The 16,852-nt window shown below is 55.2% G+C and overlaps 1 protein-coding gene across 4 annotated transcripts in view; it reads right to left on the minus strand.

Moving 5' to 3' along the window:
- Positions 1 to 15,763, minus strand: part of PIK3R6 (phosphoinositide-3-kinase regulatory subunit 6) — a 40,979-nt gene extending 25,216 nt beyond the window's left edge. For 2 of the 4 annotated variants that reach the window (XM_051797501.1, XM_051797498.1), the window contains exons 1-2: positions 15,384 to 15,763; positions 12,058 to 12,241 (exon numbers count right to left, since the gene is read on the minus strand). The gene's annotated coding sequence lies outside the window, so the exon portion shown is untranslated. Of the gene's footprint in view, positions 1 to 3,079; positions 3,322 to 6,427; positions 6,533 to 12,057; positions 12,242 to 15,383 lie in introns of those variants that run through there. The other 2 variants (XM_051797499.1, XM_051797500.1) reach the window with 2 other exon arrangements.
- Positions 15,764 to 16,852: the final 1,089 nt, after the last annotated feature.

Genomic DNA, 16,852 nt, shown 5'->3' on the forward strand with positions numbered 1-16,852 from the left:
CCACTGCCTGCCAAGCAGCACCATGGGGGCAACTCCTGGCCACGGCTGACAGCAAGGACAGGGGTCCATCTGCAGGCCAGGGGCTTGTTATAACCACCTCCCTGCCTCTACCTGCACAGCTGACAGGCAGCTTGGGCCAGGGCTGGGAGCAGATCTAAGTCTCCTCCAGCTCAGCTTTATGCCTTATACCTCAGAATTGCATCTCTGGGTACTGCTGCAATGATGGATGTGCCCTCTCCCCCAAGGTGACCATGCTGGGGGGCAGCAGAGATGCAGAGCAGGGCAGAGGGTATCTGTTAAAGTCAGGAAACCATTTCTCCCTCTGCACCCCATGCTGATGCTGCCCACAGGTTGTTCCTGTCTGTGACACAGTCACCTGCCTTCCCCTGGCACCCACACTGCCCAGCTCAGGCACCAGCTGGTTTCCTGGAGGTGCTGAGCAGAGCAGTGAGCACGGGAAGGATGCCCTCCCACCCCGGCCACCACTGACCACAGCACTGACAGCCCACACTGAGCACCAGCCACGTGTCTGGGGCAAATGGGGCTCTGCTTCTGCAGGCAGAACTGGGATGTGCCCCCTGGTATGCCAGGATCTGGGCCGGAGGAGAAGAACATCAATTAATCCTCCTCATTTCAAAACCTTCAGATCACCCCCTGAATCACTGGCTACAGAAGGAAAGGGAATGGTTGTCCTGATCCCTTGCCTGCATAAGAGCACCAAATGCCACACAGCGGCATCACACAGAGGACGAGCTGGTTGGCACTGCCATCCTCAGCATTAAATTTCCTGCTGGGGAAAGCACTGGCTCCCCGAAGCCGTGGGAGACCCGAAGCCCGTGAGCCGAGTGGTGGAGCCGGTGCCGCGCTCCGGGCTCCTCTGCCCCCTGCCTGCCGCAGGAAACAGCCCGTGCTAAATGTGTCCGTGGTTTTCCACATCCGCATCCTACCTGCCTGAGCGTGGGAGGGGAGCTGCTGGCCAAACATGAGACCTCCGTGACAACACTCGGTTTCTAAATTTAGCAAAGGGCTCGATGGGACCAGATCAACGTGAGCTCCTCCTGCCTGAGAAACTTTGGTTCTCTCTTCACCTGCCTGCTTAAAAAGTGCTCATTTTCCTCACTCTCAGCAAAGAGCAGCTGAGACTGAATCCACAGTCCACATGCTCACTCTGAGTGCTTGGGTCTCCTAAGAAAATTCAACATAAAATGACAAAAACTGGTCCCGGGCATGTTCAGAGTCCAGTCACACTGTCTGTGGGAGAATGGGTAAGTGTCATATGAGAAGAGGCATGAAAGGACATACAGAGAAAGAGGCTGGTGAGGAAGACTGGACTCAGTCTGGTTCCTGCCAGGTTCCAGCCACTGGTTGTCACTTGGCCTGGCACAGGAACCTAAATGAGCAGAAAATCACCCCTTTTCACTGGGGTTGTTTTCTGCCTGCTTTGCTCCCAAGGGTGAGGGTACCAGGGCTACCAAAGGAGGAGGAGGGATGAGGATGGGAAGGGTTGGACCACATCAGCCCCAGTTTGGAGCAGTTTGGACAGCAGGGCCACATTTGCCCTCCCTGGCCACAACAGACAGGGCTGCCTGTCCTGCCCTCCTGGGCTTCATCAGGACTCCCCTGACAGCCACTGGCCCTGCAGTCACCCCAACACAAATTCAACCCCAGTCACATGGAGGGGGAGAATTTGAAGCCTGTTGTTTAGCCAAGGGCTAAATTCTGCCTTTGTGCAGAGCACAGACAGTTGCCTCCTGTGGACATGGAGGTTGCTCCCCAGTCAAGGTACCTGGGGAGGTTTTGGGTGACATTAATGAAGCCAGGCTGGTGTATGTCCAATGACCTGATCTTGGCAGCTCTTGTGCTGAGCAGGGAGTGTCAGGGAGCAAAGACCCAACCCAGGCCCCTCTGGGAAGGCTAACCGTGGGGGATGAAGCCCATCACCTGGCAGGGAGCATTCCTTGAACGTGACCTAGGAGCCACGTGCCACTGCAGGGACACAATGACCCTCTGGAGCTCCAAAGACACACTTAGAGCTGCTGATTTGGGTGAAAATCCATTTTAGCAGAGGATGTGTGGAACTACAGGCACAGTTCCACACGGAGACCACAGTGCTGGTGTCAGATCCCTGGGAGATGTCACTCACTGACACCCAAAAACCTGGGGTGTGGCAGGATCCCTGTCACTGCACCAGGAGGTTTCTTGGCTTGTTGAGACAGGATCAATCCCCACTCCCACCCTGTGTGCCTGCCTGCCCCACTGTTCCCAGGACACAGCTGCCATAAATCCCCTGGGAGACCAGACATGGCACACTGGGATGTGGGGATGTGATGCTTTGACAACTCCTTCCCTGGAGAAGACAGAGAGAGATGTCCCTTCATCCTCTGCTTTCAGGGACAAGTCCCTTCCTGATGGATCCTTTGCTGCTGCCACCCCTTCTGGTGGCACAGGGCTGAAGACCTGGCACCTGGCTAAAGACCACAGGGCTAAAGACCTGGTTACAGACACCTCTGTGCTTTGTGCCCCTGAGCCCTGACCACCCACATGCCAGACAAGCCCCCCAAACCCAGGGCTCGCCCAGGAGCTCTGTGGGGATGGATGGCAGGTACAGAGAAGTGTCTGAGCTGCACTGCAGCCCCTCTGCCTCATCCACGGATCCAGGCAAGCCAGGTCCCCCTCTCTCAGGTTTGAATTGCTGCCCTGGGGTCTCATGCACGGACACTCATCCAAGGGGACTTCACTGAGTCCCTGGACCAGACTTTCAGCATTAACTGTGCCTGGTCCTGAGATCCCAATGCAGCAGACAGGACTTGCTGCCGACCCAGAGGAAGGGGAGCACCAGACATCGAAGCCCCCCTCTACAGACAGCCCTCTGCCTTCCACACCTCTCCCAAAATGACTGATCCCTGCCAAAAGTAAGGAGAATTGTCCCCATTTCTGGGGATGGAATCTCCGCCGGTCCTTGTGGACTAACTCAGACCTTTCACCTGCCCAGAAGGTTGGGGTGGGACCCCCCCAGCCTGGCCCTGGAACCAAAGGAGGGACCCTGTCCCAGAGCAATTTGGATCCGCGCTGCACTCACCTTCCCTTGTGACCTTCCAGCTCCCAGGAACACCGCTCCTTTTAGGGCACAGGACCTTCCCGGCAGGCACATTGTGAGGAGGAGGAGGAAGGAGGAGGCAGCGGCAGGTCAGGCCCAGCTGAGTGCAGCCGGTGAGATCTGGACACAGCGCTTCCTACTGATCCCTACAGCAGATCCCTCCAGCAGATCCCTCCAGCAGATCCCTGCAGCAGATCCCTACAGCAGATCCCCACAGCAGATCCCTGCAGCAGATCCCCACAGCAGATCCCTCCGGCAGATCCCTCCAGCAGATCCCCACAGCAGATCCCTCCAGCAGATCCCCACAGCAGATCCCTCCAGCAGATCCCCGCAGCAGATCCCCACAGCAGATCCTTCCAGCAGATCCCTGCAGCAGATCCCCGCAGCAGATCCCTCCAGCAGATCCCTGCAGCAGATCCCTGCAGCAGATCCCCACAGCAGATCCCTCCACAGATCCCCACAGCAGATCCCTCCACAGATCCCTCCAGCAGATCCCTCCAGCAGATCCCCACAGCAGATCCCTCCAGCAGATCCCCACAGCAGATCCCTGCGGCAGCCGCGCCGGAGCCCGCACACGATGCTGCCGAACTCGGGGCTCGCTCCTGCTCCTCGTGCCTGTGCCTGAGCCGAGCAGGGAGCACAGCCTGGTCCCCCGGCACGGGAAAGCTCCCGGTCCCAGCCCTCACATGCCCGCGGGGCGGTGGTACATGAGCTGAGGGGAAATGGGGCGGTGCAGGGTGTAAAACAAAGCCGGCAAGAGGCAGCAGCCTCTCAGTTCCCCGATCACACCCGTGGGGGTTTCTCTGCTCTCTGTCCCCCTCCTCCCCACTTGGATCTCTTCCCTTCCCTGCAGCAGACACATTTCATCCCATAACTGGTTATTTTGCTGTCTGCCAGCTCAGCAAGACCAGAGACTTCTCTGCATTCATCCCACTACTTTGCAGAGCTGCAAATCTCCACTTCCTCTGTGCAATTCTTAAAATACCCATGGCATCAGCTGGATTTTATTCCATTTGCAGGGAAAAAAATTTAAAAGGGAAGGGAGAAAAGTCACATTTCTCCCTTCAGGTTTCAATAACTACGAGATTTATAGTGAAAAAACCTTATTGACTCAAAAGCCACCTTCCCCAAGAGTTTGGGGCAGTTATGAGAACCATCTGGTTATATTCTTAAAAATAAAGAACTTTGCACTGAAATTACCCTGGAAACTGGCTGATAAACCCATGGATTGAAGGGCTTTGCAGCCTCATCCTCCTTTTCCAAACTACCAGGGGGCTGGAGAGAGCATGAGCAGGACCTGGCTGAGCACCAATCCCTCCTCAGACCCCTCCTCTGCAGGGCAGCAGTCGTGGGGACCCAGAGGTGGGGAGCCCCTGTTTTTTGAATCAGAGGGGTTTTTTTATTTTAATAGAGCAGTTTTCTGCTCTATTTGATCTGAGATGATACAAGATGAAGTGCTGTCCCCTTTCAGGGTCATGTCACTGGGGCTGGGATCTTCCAGCATCTGCCTCCCTCCTCACCTCTCCATCCTTCCCCTGCTCATCCCACTGAACCTCCTTCCTCCTAAGCAGAGGGTCTCCATTTGCTCTAGCCCAGGTGTGCACAAAGAAACAGTCACCTTTCTCCAGGGCTGTCCCCTCCCCTGTCCTCACAGCCAGGGATGGTGGGGACACCACACTAATGCCCTCTCCTCTCTCTGTCATTGGCAGGACAGACACCAAAGACCCTGTTGTGAGGTGGGCTCAGCAGATCACACATTAACCTCTTTGCTTTTTGGATGTGTCTGGAGGGTCCTGTCTATGGCTGGGTGGGCACCACCAGGTTGTACAGACAGCAGATCACTGGCCCCTGTAGGATCATCAGTCCCTACTGCACAAAGAACCGAGCTGGGCTTCTTGACCTCCCTGAAGGAGGAGCCATGTTCACTCAGCCCTTGTTAGATTGCTCTAAATATATCATGGGCTGGTACCCTTACTGGAGTCAGACTCCATCTCCTGCAGTCCCAAAGGTCCCTGGATCAGGCTAAGGACTATGTGGTCCCATGTCCTGCCCCAGGGAGGGCTCACCTGACCATGTGCCTCCCAGCACCCTGAGCAGCTGCAGCCCAGGCAGAGACAGCCAGAACCAGGTATGGCACAGCCAGAGCCTCCCCACCCACGGGGATGGGGGATTTTTGGAAGAGCTGCCAACACACTGCCAGCAAACACCCAAAAGCCTTCACAGGTTGCAGGCGAATCCAGTCTGACCAGCACCAGAGCTGAGACCCAGGAGGCCACCTGGGCCATGTCCCAGCCCTCCAGCAGCCCACCTCCCCCTCCTGTTCCATTCTGCTGACATTACAACAAGCACAGCCAGGCACAGCCATGGGGTGTTCCTCCACTGCAGGAACAATCCATCTCTGCAGGAAAGCACATCCCCATCCCAAGAAAAGGGTGTTTCCCCCTTAGCTCCGTGGCAGGAGTTGAAGCTCAGCCCTTTGTGAGGCCACTGGGGTGAGACTGCGAGTCCAATACAGAGGAACAGAGACATGTCCATCCAGGTGAGTCACTTCAACCCATCGTACTCAGTGGGGGGAAGTGACTCAGCTGTCCCCTGCAGGCAGTCAATGAGGGGATGCACAGCCCCTCAAGAAGACGTGCTGCTCTGTCTCATGGGCTTTAAAAAGCTGTGGAAATCACCAAAAACCAAGCCCCCTAGACTAAGTGAAACACATGAGACACAGACTCAGTGATTCAGAAATATCTGAAGCTGTGAAAGAAAACCTAAAGCCAAACCTCTTGGCAGTGCAAGCAGGGCTAGCAGCAAACAACAGGCTCCCTTGGGAAGCTTGGCTGCACTATCCTGCCCCGTTCTCCAACGTGTCCAGGCGTCCTCTGCTGCCTGGTACACCCTGCCTTGGATCCTCGATGCCACTACCTGGAGCTGTGCTGACCACAGCCAGCCCTGGGGGATGTCCCCTCTCCCACCTTTGCCCAAGGGCAGCAGTGACACAGCAGGGCAGTGCCAGCCCCTGGAGCACACGTTTGCTTTCTTTGAGTTATATTTAGTCCCACTCTGAAGCCAGGCTCTCCACGCCTCCTGCAGCCCTGTGTTTAGTTACAAATTCACTACACGGGCACATCTAAGGTTTCCTGTGGTTGTTTATCAGCTCCACTACAAGCACTCGAAAAGAAAAGCCGGTGCCTCGCACAGGCACGGAGCGTGCAAAGCTGCTCCCCCGGCCGTGCTCTCCCCTCTCCCCCATCCCACCACCAGTAATGCCCCGATCCCAACTCTTCCCATCCCGAAGCAGACACCCTGGCTGGCTCCCGGTGCAAGGGAGGATCGTACCAATACCATAGTCAGCGAGGAGCGAGCTGTTCAGTGCTGGGGCGTCCTGAAGGGAGCCGCGGTGAGCGCTCAGCCGCAGGGCACACACACGAGCACAGCGTTTCGTCACGGGCTGACAGATGTCCCGTGGAGCAGCCCAGAATTCACCACCCCCTCGTGCCTGCCCTCCCCCTGCATTGCCTTTGGGTGAGACTGGTTAGAAAGCAGCACATCAGAGGCTCTGTCTAACCTTACACAGCTCGGCAGTGGCCGCCCAGCCTGTGCTTCCTTCTGGATCCGGCAGCCCTGGCTGGAGCACAGGTTTCAGCTGGGAGCCAAAGGGGGATGTGTGGGCTCAAGGGTTGCTTCTCCCAAGTGAACCTGAGGGTCTGGCAGTGCATCCTCTGGGCTGCTCGGAACTGCAGCTGGCAGCTCCCAGAACGCTGAGCAGCTCCTGTGGAGCCAGAATCATCCCTGGCAGCAGGACAGGCTGATGCTGCAGGGGAGCCCATCAGAGGTAGGTCTGACATCCTGTTTGCACCCTCCTCTTAAACCATGTCCATCTGCCAGTGGAGCAAATGCTATTTCTGGCCCTGATCCCGACCTCCAGCCCAGCTGCACAGCTCAGGTAGGAAAGCAAGACAAATGCAGCTTTCCAGCCTCCAGCCCTCCTTATTGTCCAGCAACAGCAGCTCCAGGCTCCCCTGAGGACCTGAGCCTTGGCCAAGGATAAACACCAAGGGCAAGGATGCTCCACCTCCCCTTCCATCAGCCACCGAGAGCGAGGGGTCTCAGTTCAAATGAAAACTGAGCAAAGCTTTGGTTCTGAAACTCAAACCCCACAGAAAGATCACCTGTCTCCCTTCTGTCCCCATTCAGACACACTGCACGAGTGGAGGGGACCTGCAAGAAGAGGTGGAGGGACCACGTGTGCTGTGGCCCAGCCCAGAGCCCCCCTTCTGGTCTGATTTTCAGATTTAGCTCAAAACCTGGCAGGGCCTGTGGTTTCAGACAGCTCTGACATGAAACCAGATGCTCTCCCTCGGGCTCTTACTGCCAAGGAAAAGCATCTTGAGCTCAGACTCTGCTTTCCAGCATCTCTTTGCGGCGCCGCTTTCCTGCTGGTTGCTCTGGCAAGGCATGGCCCTGCCAGGAGACTCGTGCCCACAGAGGGACAAATAAAGGATGGATCTTGGAGCCATTTCACTAATGAAACACCTTTGCAGCTCATACTGCAGAGGACTGTTCATCAGCCCATCAGGACTGAATGAGCCCCAGAGCCCTTTGCTAAAGCTGGCGTGGAAGTCGAGCAGCTTCCTGGACACTAACGGCCCTTTGGAGACTTCCTTGCCAACGTCACATTTCATTCTTTCTAAGGAAAGAAACGAGTTTTTCCGGAAACATCAGCTTTTTAGATTTAGCATCTCTTTCCATTCCCAGAGACGGCTTTGGAAAAAACAATCAGAGGGAAAAAATACGTGTGATTTGAAAAGCAGTGCCAGGTTTGTGCGCGCAAACAGCCCAGAGCTGCCCAGCTGAGGGGGAAATAAAAGCAGGCAGAGCTCAGGCTCCCAAACGTGGCCAGCCTGGGAGAGGCCAGGCAGGGAGCTGGCTGCTTTCCTGGGGTGGAAGAGGCTGTAGGATGGCAGAGCCATTCCCTGCCTCCATTCCCTGAGCAGTACCTCCCTCGTACAGTACCTTCACCAGCAGAGCACTGGTGGTACAGTCCCTGCAGCCTTAGACATGCTGTGTCACCAGCTGGGAGAGAAGAGTTCTGAGTAACAGCAAATCCTTACAGAACCATGGAATGGTTTGGGTTGGAAGGGGCCTTAAAGCTCATCTCATTCCACCCCCTGCCATGGGCAGGGACGCCTTCCACTAGCCCAGGTTGCTCCAAGCCCCATCCAAGCTGGCCTCCCTGATCCTTCCAGGGATCCAGGGGCAGCCACAGCTTCTCCATGCAACCTCTGCTAGGGCCTCACAGCTCTCACAGTAAGGAATTTTTTCCTAATATCCAATCTAAACCTACTCTCATTCAATTGGAAGCCAATCCCCCTTGTTCTGTCATTCTGGATCCTTGGAAATAGTGTCTCTCCATCTTTCTTGTTGGCTCCCTTCAGGTACTAAAAGGCTGCAATTAGGTCACCCTGAAGCCTTCTCTTCTCCAGGCTGAACAAACCCAGCTCCCTCAGATGCTCCATCCCTCTGATCATCTTAGTTTACCCCTCACAAAGAAATCTGGGGTTCAGAAACATCAGTTTCGGGGTGTGCTCAGGATTGTTTGCTGCAGAGCCAGCAGCTCCCCCCTGGCTGCAGGAGACCCTGAGCAGGGCAGGGCTGGTGCTGCAGCACTGGGGGGTTGTTCCTTGCAAACTCTGAGAGCGTGGCCACTGGTAACACACAGGTACCAACCTGCTTCACCTGACCACAGGTCCAACCTGGCCACCAGACCATAAGAGACCTCCATAGGGGCTCCTGTATTCAGAAGCCTCAGTGGTGAATCCAGTGCTTTTTATGATTTAAGCCCTTTGTCCCCAGATGCTGTGACGGTGTCTCAGTGCCCAGCTCTGTGCAGGGACACAGGATTGTTCTCTCCACAGTGGAGGAGCTTCACCCAACCTCTGCTGGAAGCTGCACTGAGGTGGCCACACCTGCCTGACAGTGGAGTGGAGGTCACTGGGACTCAGGGAGGACACAGGGTGATTGCCCATGGACTTGGGGGGTCACATAAGGAGGGTGACCAGAGTCAGAGTGACCAAAGCAAGTTGTGTGTGGCACCTACCCCTGCTGTCAGCAGATAAAGCAGGCTGGTGGTGCTCTCTTGGCACTGGGGATAGAGTGATGTGACAGCTGCTGACAGGGCTAACACAGAGCACAGAGAAGATTAGCAAGGAAGGGATGGGTATATGGTGTTGTACCAGGAAGGCAAGGTCAATAATGAGATTTGATTACATGGTACAAGCAACAACAGAAACCTCAGCTTTCAGTAGGACCACAAGCACCCCTGTAACTCCAGTCTGGTCTGGAGAACCACAGCAGAGATTCAGTCACAAGCAAAACCCATCCCAGCACAGATCACTCATGACAGCAGCTCCCTTGGAGAGCTCCTGCCCAAATCACATCTGATGAACAGGGCTGTTTTCAAGGCATGTCACACCTCAAAACAGAAAGACGTGACTCAGCCAACACAGCATCTGCCTTCAGAACAGCCATTAACACCAGCAAAGCTCACCAAAGCAAGAAAGAAACTGGGAAAGCAGCTCCTGAGAGCTGAGTAGGAGATGTGTCAGCATTAGGAAGGTTGGGCACAACTACAGTGAGAGTTCTCTTGGGTCAGCACTCTCCCAAGCACTTGGAGCAGAGGATCTCCAAGTGAAAACAAGAGTTTGAGTGCTGGGGAGTGATGCTGCTCCTGCCCACACCCCAACAGGCAGCTGCCATTGATAAAGGGTGGTTATGGCCTGTCATAACTGCAGCTGTGCCCACCCCACATCACAAGGTGATGGGGAGGGGGCAGCTCTGAAGGCACCAGTGAGATGGTGCACAGGGCAACCCCTGCCAAAGGGGCCACACACAGGCTGTACATCAAGATTCTTGTCACCTGTGGAGTGAGTCCAAGCAGGACATGTCTGAGACAGCTCACAGGATCCCCAGGGGAAACCATCTGAACCAAAAGAGAGAACATGGAATCTGCTCCAGTGGGGATGTTCAGGTTGGTGCCTGGCAATGGGGAACAGTGGCCAGTCTCCTTCCCCACAGCTCCTCCACGAGCAGAGATTATCTTATTTTTGAGACAAAAAGGAAAGTATTGTTCGTGTCACAGAACAAGCTGAACACTTGGTCCAGGACACTCCTGTAAAACCACTGGTAGTTGCCCTGATCCATCTCACTCAGGGCCAAGAAGTCTGATTTGAGGCCAGCCAGTCAGGAATATGGACAGGCAACAAATAGTGATGCCCCATAGCTGTATTTCTTTAGGAAGCAGGGCTAAACCCCAAAATATATGGCAAATTATTTTAAGGTAGAAACACCATCAGAGCTGATATAATAGCAACCCCCCAATACCTGCTGTCAGGGCAATCCTGTGCACTGGAGCCCCATCTCAGGGCCAGCAGGGAGAGCCCCCAAGACAGAGCTCTGCAAAGGCCCAGGTCTGGTCAGAACAACTGGAGGCTTTGAGGACTCAAACTATTTCCTCAGGTCAAATTAACATTTGGGAGAAAGCTGTGCAGCTTGAACAGCTTCATGTGACTGAGCACAGGCTGCTCATGGATTTTGCCAAACTGACCCATATTTCCTTCCATTGCAAATGTAGGATGTACCTTTAGCTGTAAAGGCTGAATTAATGTCTTGTGGATTTGGGCTGCCAACAGAGGGACTCAGAAACATTGGGAAAGCCTTGGGAGCCACATACTCATTCTGTAACCCCAGTACCAAACAAGTATACACCTAAAAGTTTGTGTAATACTCAGAGGTGATAAATCAGCCCTTGAAGCTCAGAGGAATTTGTTTCTGTGTTCAGCCTTGGTCACGAAACAGAAAGAAAAAGTGCTGCTAAGTTGCACAGACACTGGAAGAGCTCCCGTGGGAGTCAAGAATATCCCAGGGAGCAGTCAGGGTGCAATGGCTCAGTGCCTCTGCTGCAGACAGAGAGTGCAGAGAAAAGCACTCAGGGGAGGAGGACTAAAACGTGCCTGTTGCACAGAGTTGGCTTATCTACATTTTTTGCAGCTTTTTGCTTCCTTTCTGGACGGGGCTCTGCGCTCTCCTCGTTATCGCCGCTGCCATCGCTCTTTATTGCCCGTCACTGCTGCAGCGCCCGGGCCCCGAGGGACAGCTGAAGCACCGGGCCAAGGGGAGGGGAAGTTGGGCAGCCACAGCACTGCACAAACAGCCAGCTCTGGAGTGTGCACCACGCCAAAATCCCCAGCACAGGGCTCCCTCCGGCTGGGTGTACGAGTGCTGCCCGCGCTACAGGAGCTGGGATGGAGGAGCCCCTGGTGATGGCTGGGAGTGGCACTGGGCAGGTGACTCTCCTCCCTGCAGCTGGGAGTTGTTTCACACAGAGCAAAATGAACAAGCATGAGCTAGTGCTGAACCAGCCCCAAGTCAGTGATGTAACTCACCCATCTGGGCTGTCTGTGCAGGGGATGAGTGAGCAGCGAGTGCCCGGGGGCCTGGAACGATGGCCAGAGCAGTAACAGCATCAAAACTGCCCGTGTCTTCTCTGGGGCTCAGGCAGCAAAGTTCCCACACTCCTCCCTGGGACAGGCTCCAGAGCAAACCCTGTTTCCCCCCAGGATCCTGCTCTCTGGCAGGGTGCAGCAGGAGAAGCTCTCACAGATATTCCTTTCCTGTGGAGAAGCAGCACATTCCTCATCTCCAGCACCATCGGTGCCCCCTCCCCTAATTCTTCCTGAGAAAAGGAATCAAACTGCCCCTGTCTGCGGCTTTCCAGGTTCTTTGGTCCACCTGGACGCAGCACTCATGCACACACCACCAACCTCAAAGACATAAAGCATTCCCCAGTCGCAGGGGACCAGCAGAGCAGCAGGTGCCGCTCAAGGGAACTGGGAGAAGTCAAGGCAGAGGAGGAGCAACACAATTCCCGTGCACAGACCCAGGAGCAACGCGTCCCCCGGAACTCTTACCTGCTTCTTCAGGGCAGGCACCGGGACCCCAGCGAGTCACGCACACTCCAGAGGTCCCGTCCAGCGCGGGGGGCACAGGAGGGTCCTGGGGGGTCGTCACGGGGGCTGCTCTGCCCGGTGGGGAGGTCGGTGGGGGCCGGCAGAGCGTCGGGGCGGCTGCTGAGCTCCGCAGCCACTTCAAAGTCTGCACGGCAGAAAGGGAAGCGACGGGTTATTTCAAGACAACTTCCTCTTTCACAGAGAAGTCCCCCAAGGAGAAATCTGTCCCCGCGCAGGTCGCGCTCGCCCGGCGCTCTCCGGACGTGCAGGAGCAGGCGGCAGAGGGCTCGGTCCTGCCCTGCCTCTGATCCCCACAAACCAGCCGTGCAGGTCGGGCTGCTCTGGGCCGAGCCTGTCCCGGGGCAGCCGTGGTGAGCCCTGGCGCCCGCACAGCCCCCGCCGTGCCGCCGACCACCCCATGCCGGGGCAAATCCGGCACTGCCGCCTCCCAGCTGCACACCCCGGACCTTGGAATAAACAGCGTTGCTACGAGAGACGAGCAGGAGTCCATCCAAGAGGACAGTTTTCCAGCTCCCCGTTCCAGGCACAGTGTTCTGTGCCTCTGCCAGCACCTCCTGCCCGGAGCATCTCGGGCACATCTGCCTTTGCTCAGTGCCAGCCCCTGCCTGCTGCCAGCTCCGGGATGCAGCCCGGGCAGGGGATGCCCGGCCCCTTCTGGAATGTGTTCATGGAGAAGTTTGGCTTTGCAGTGACAGAGGTGTTGGCTGGAGCGGTCTGGCTGTGCTCAGCAGGGCATCACGTTGTCACCACTTGTGACTCGGTGACAGGAGTGCAGCTCCCGGGATGAGTCCGAGTAGGGCCCTGGATGAGGCTGCTCAGGGCTGCTGAGGTCTGCCCATGTCCTGGTGCTCAGTTAAGACTGGGATGTGTTGGCATGAGCCCAGGCTGGCATATGGGAGGAATGCATGGATACAGCAGACAGCCCAAAGCAGGAGATAAATGTTGATCCCTATGGGATGTGGGTGCAGGGCTGGGATGAGCCTGTCAGCTCTGTCATCCCAGAGAGCTGCTGGAACACAAATGTGTGTGTGTCCCATGCTCTGCTGCACAAAGTGCTCGGGACAGACCAATGCATGGGCCAACCCCTCTGGCCAGCGACTGCCACCACCAGGACCGTCCCCATTTGTGGCCAGGGACCTGCTAGGTCAGCTCTCACCCAGAGCAGGGTTTGAAGTGCTGAGCTTCGCTGGGGTAAGTGAGTTGGGGGGAGAAAGTACTTATGGATGGAGTGTGGGAACTGCAGCTGATGCTGCATCACTTCCCATCTTCTACATGAGCAAAAGCATTAGGTATAGTTACATACCTGGGCCCCAGATTTAAAAATAACCTGCTTCCTTCCTGACTGGAGAGAAAGGCAGTTAAACTGGCTGTCAGCGTTACACACATTCAATTCCCGTTCCCTGCGCCGGTGCCAAGTTGCCGCGTGGAGCAGCATCCCCATCCCCATCCCCATTCCCATCCCCATTCCCATCCCCTTCCCCCGCCCGCCCCAGCAGCCGCCCCGCGGGCAGGAAGGCTCCGGGGAAACAACAACAGCAGCACACACCAGCACACGATAACATCCTCGTTTCCCCTGTCTTGTTTTCATTCACAATCGCTCCCATTGATGAAGGACACACACACACACACACACACACACACACACGTGTCCTAGCCCTGGGACAGAAGCACTGCAGAGCCCGGCCACTGCAGGCACTGTGGCTGTGGGATGTACACATGGAGCCCTGTTTGCAAAGCTTTTGTCCCTGCTGGAGTCAGAATTAGCACCTTCAATGTGCCCAGGCTGCATGATTCTTCAATTGTCCCACGCCTGACCATCCATCTTCATGCCATGTTTGTCTGTCCTTCCTCTGCAGGAGTTACCCAGCGTGCAGGGGCTCTGGCCACATGCAGAAGTTGCCATGCTATCCTGTTCCCCGTGCAAATGCCAGAGGAAAAGCCAGTGCACTCACAGGAGTGGGGGGATGAGCCCCACAGGTTGCAAAGGAGGGGGAAAGAGTGGCTCTGGTACATGGCATCCCCTTTTCAGATGTGCTCTCACTTTGCTGGGGCTTCACAGGCATCTTTCAAGGCTGGGATCTCCCACATGCTGCTGGATATTTTCACTCCTCCCCTCTCAGCTGGTCCCTGCAGGCCCCAAACCTTCACCATTCCCCTTATTTTCACTAGAATTAGACTCTCTCCCAGTGCACAGCTATGGAAGGAGGAGGCCAGAGACCTTCCTTGGAGTGTCCCCATAGCACACATCCAGCACCTCCCTCATTGCCACCAGCTTCGGGATCCCAACCCAAAAATTCATTTAGTTAAAGGGTCCTTCTGGAGACCTTCCCCCCTTGCCTTTTCCATACACACCATCTCTAGTCACAGCAGCAGCCCTCCTGGTGCAGGGCCACGTTCTCTTGTGGCAACACATGGAAGGGGGAGGAAGGGGTTGGTTCTCCGTGTTTTCTGCAGCTGATGTCATTAAACACTGAAACACAGCTGAGGGGCATCCTGAGAACAGGACAGGGAACTGCCAAATCACCCCAGATAACATCACACTGCTGGCCATGGAGAGAGGAAGAGCCAGGTATGACCCTGCTCAAACAAAGGCCTTATTCAGAAGATTAAAAAAAAAGTAGAAAGAAACCAACATGAAGTAGAGAAAGAATCTCTTGTGTGGCAAAACATCTCTTTCTCCCTGCAAACACTGTCCTCTGTGACTTAAAGTTATTGTGGGAGCCTTTCTTCTTCACTTCTGTGCATGACAGGGGTACACAAGAGTTTTGAAGCAGTCTGAATCTCTCAAGTGGAAAAAGTCTGTCCCCTGAAATGGTCTCCTGATACTCCAAGGGCTGGAGCCCCTCTGCTCTGTATCCAGGCTGAGAGAGGGGATGTTCAGCCTGGAGAAGGGAAGGCTCTGGCGAGACCTTAGAGCCCCTTCCAGTGCCTAAAAGGGCTCCAGGAGAGCTGGAGAGGGATTTGGGACAAGGGTATGGAGGGACAGGACAAGGGAGAATGGCTTTAGCTGAAAGAGGGTAGATTTAGATGAGATATTAGGAAAGAATTTTAGACAGTGAGGGTGGTGAGGCCCTGGCACAGGTTGCCCAGAGAAGCTGTGGCTGCCCCATCCCTGGAAGTGTCCAAGGCCAGGCTGGATGGGGCTTGGAGCAACCTGGGCTGGTGGAAGGTGTCCCTGCCCACGGCAGCAGGGTGGGATGAGACAACCTTTAAGGTCCCTTCCAACCCAAACCATTCTGGGATTCTGTGAAAGAGAAAAAGCTCACCTGAAGCACCAATTCAGGAGATGAGGTTTCCAGCCTGGAGAGGAACTTGCTGCCCAGAAAGGGACTTTCCTGCCACGGGAAGCACGCAGCTCTCTGTGCTCCTGAGGTCCCACCGCTGCCTGAACTCGTGCCGGCAGCAGCAGCTCCCCACCGAGACCAGCAGCCCCTCACCAGGTCTGGGTCCCTCCCGGGGGTCACAGCCCGGCCCCTCACAGCCCCTCTCTTGGCACTGGCACTGACAGGGCTGGCAGAGCAGCGGTGGCAGTGCCAGCCCTGGCATCAAGAGGGGCCGGCAGAGGCGGGGCTGCTTCTCCTCCCCATCGCAGCGCTGACGTTCCGCTCCTATTTTGGCCATTGCTCCACACCCTCCTCGTCAAAGGGGAGCTCTGGACAACTCTCCTCCTGCCCTGGTTTCTATTCGTGGATGCTTTACTTCTCCCTGCTTCAATTTTCCATCATTACGTGGCTGCTTCAGTAACATACCTCCCGGGTCATCCGAGTTTCTGAGGGAAGCAAAGGTATTTGCTTGGTGCTATTTGAGCTCCACTCCCATCCTGCAGGGAAACCTCCTCCTGGCACATGTCCAAACCCCCAACACTTCTGTCCGTGGATGATTTCCTTACAGTTTATAAGGGAACAGGTCACAAACCAAGCAGTATTTTGATACTGCATCTCTGTTTTCCACCCTGGCACTCAGGCCTGTTCTATTTTTATTCTGGCTTCAGCAAATATAGATGATGGGTGGATTTGGGGAGAGGGAAAGCCAAGCAAACAGCCAGTTTGATGGTATTTAAGTTGCCTTTTTCATTTCTCTAAACTGAGTAATCTCCAACTCTTTTTATTTGTCTTGAAAAAATCATAATAAGGAGAGAACAGCAGCAAAAGATAATGATGATAATAATAATAAACCACAGACTGTTCAAGTCTCAGTTTGTCCTGCAAAGGTGGAAAATATCATTTAATTGGTAAATACTGTACAGGTACCAGCACCAGGAGGTGCAGTTTCTAACCTACAGATTGATCAAACACAAGTTACCCACTTGTGAGCAGGAAACTTTGAGGCACCTGGAGGAAAGGGATCCATGGGGCTGCTGGAACTGCCTGGTGCTGATGAGCTGGGCGTGTCTGTGCTCACAGGGGTTGTCAGTGACTCGCCAGTGCTGAGGAAGAGATCAGCCTCTTGAAATGGGGACAGATTGCTTTTTGCCCAAAGTCTGAAGTGCTGCACACATGTACATCGAGGGTTATGTGCCTGCTGCTCACACTCCCAGGATCTTCCTCCCAGAATTTGCGGCTCTCCCCCGTGGGTACCAATGTGATGGTTTTGGAAAGAGCCCAATTCCTTATCGGTTCTGCCAGAGATAAAGTGCAACAGGAAACAGCTCATTTTAATCAGAGTCACTGCAGCACTCGCTGAGCTGATAAGCTGAGTGGAGAAGCTGTTGCTACAGTTGTTGTTCAGGATGAAC

This window comes from Manacus candei, unplaced genomic scaffold (assembly GCF_025592945.1).
Source record: "Manacus candei isolate 608988 ecotype Guabito, Panama unplaced genomic scaffold, ASM2559294v1 h1tg000047l, whole genome shotgun sequence".
In the NCBI taxonomy this organism is placed as follows: Eukaryota; Metazoa; Chordata; class Aves; order Passeriformes; family Pipridae; genus Manacus; species Manacus candei.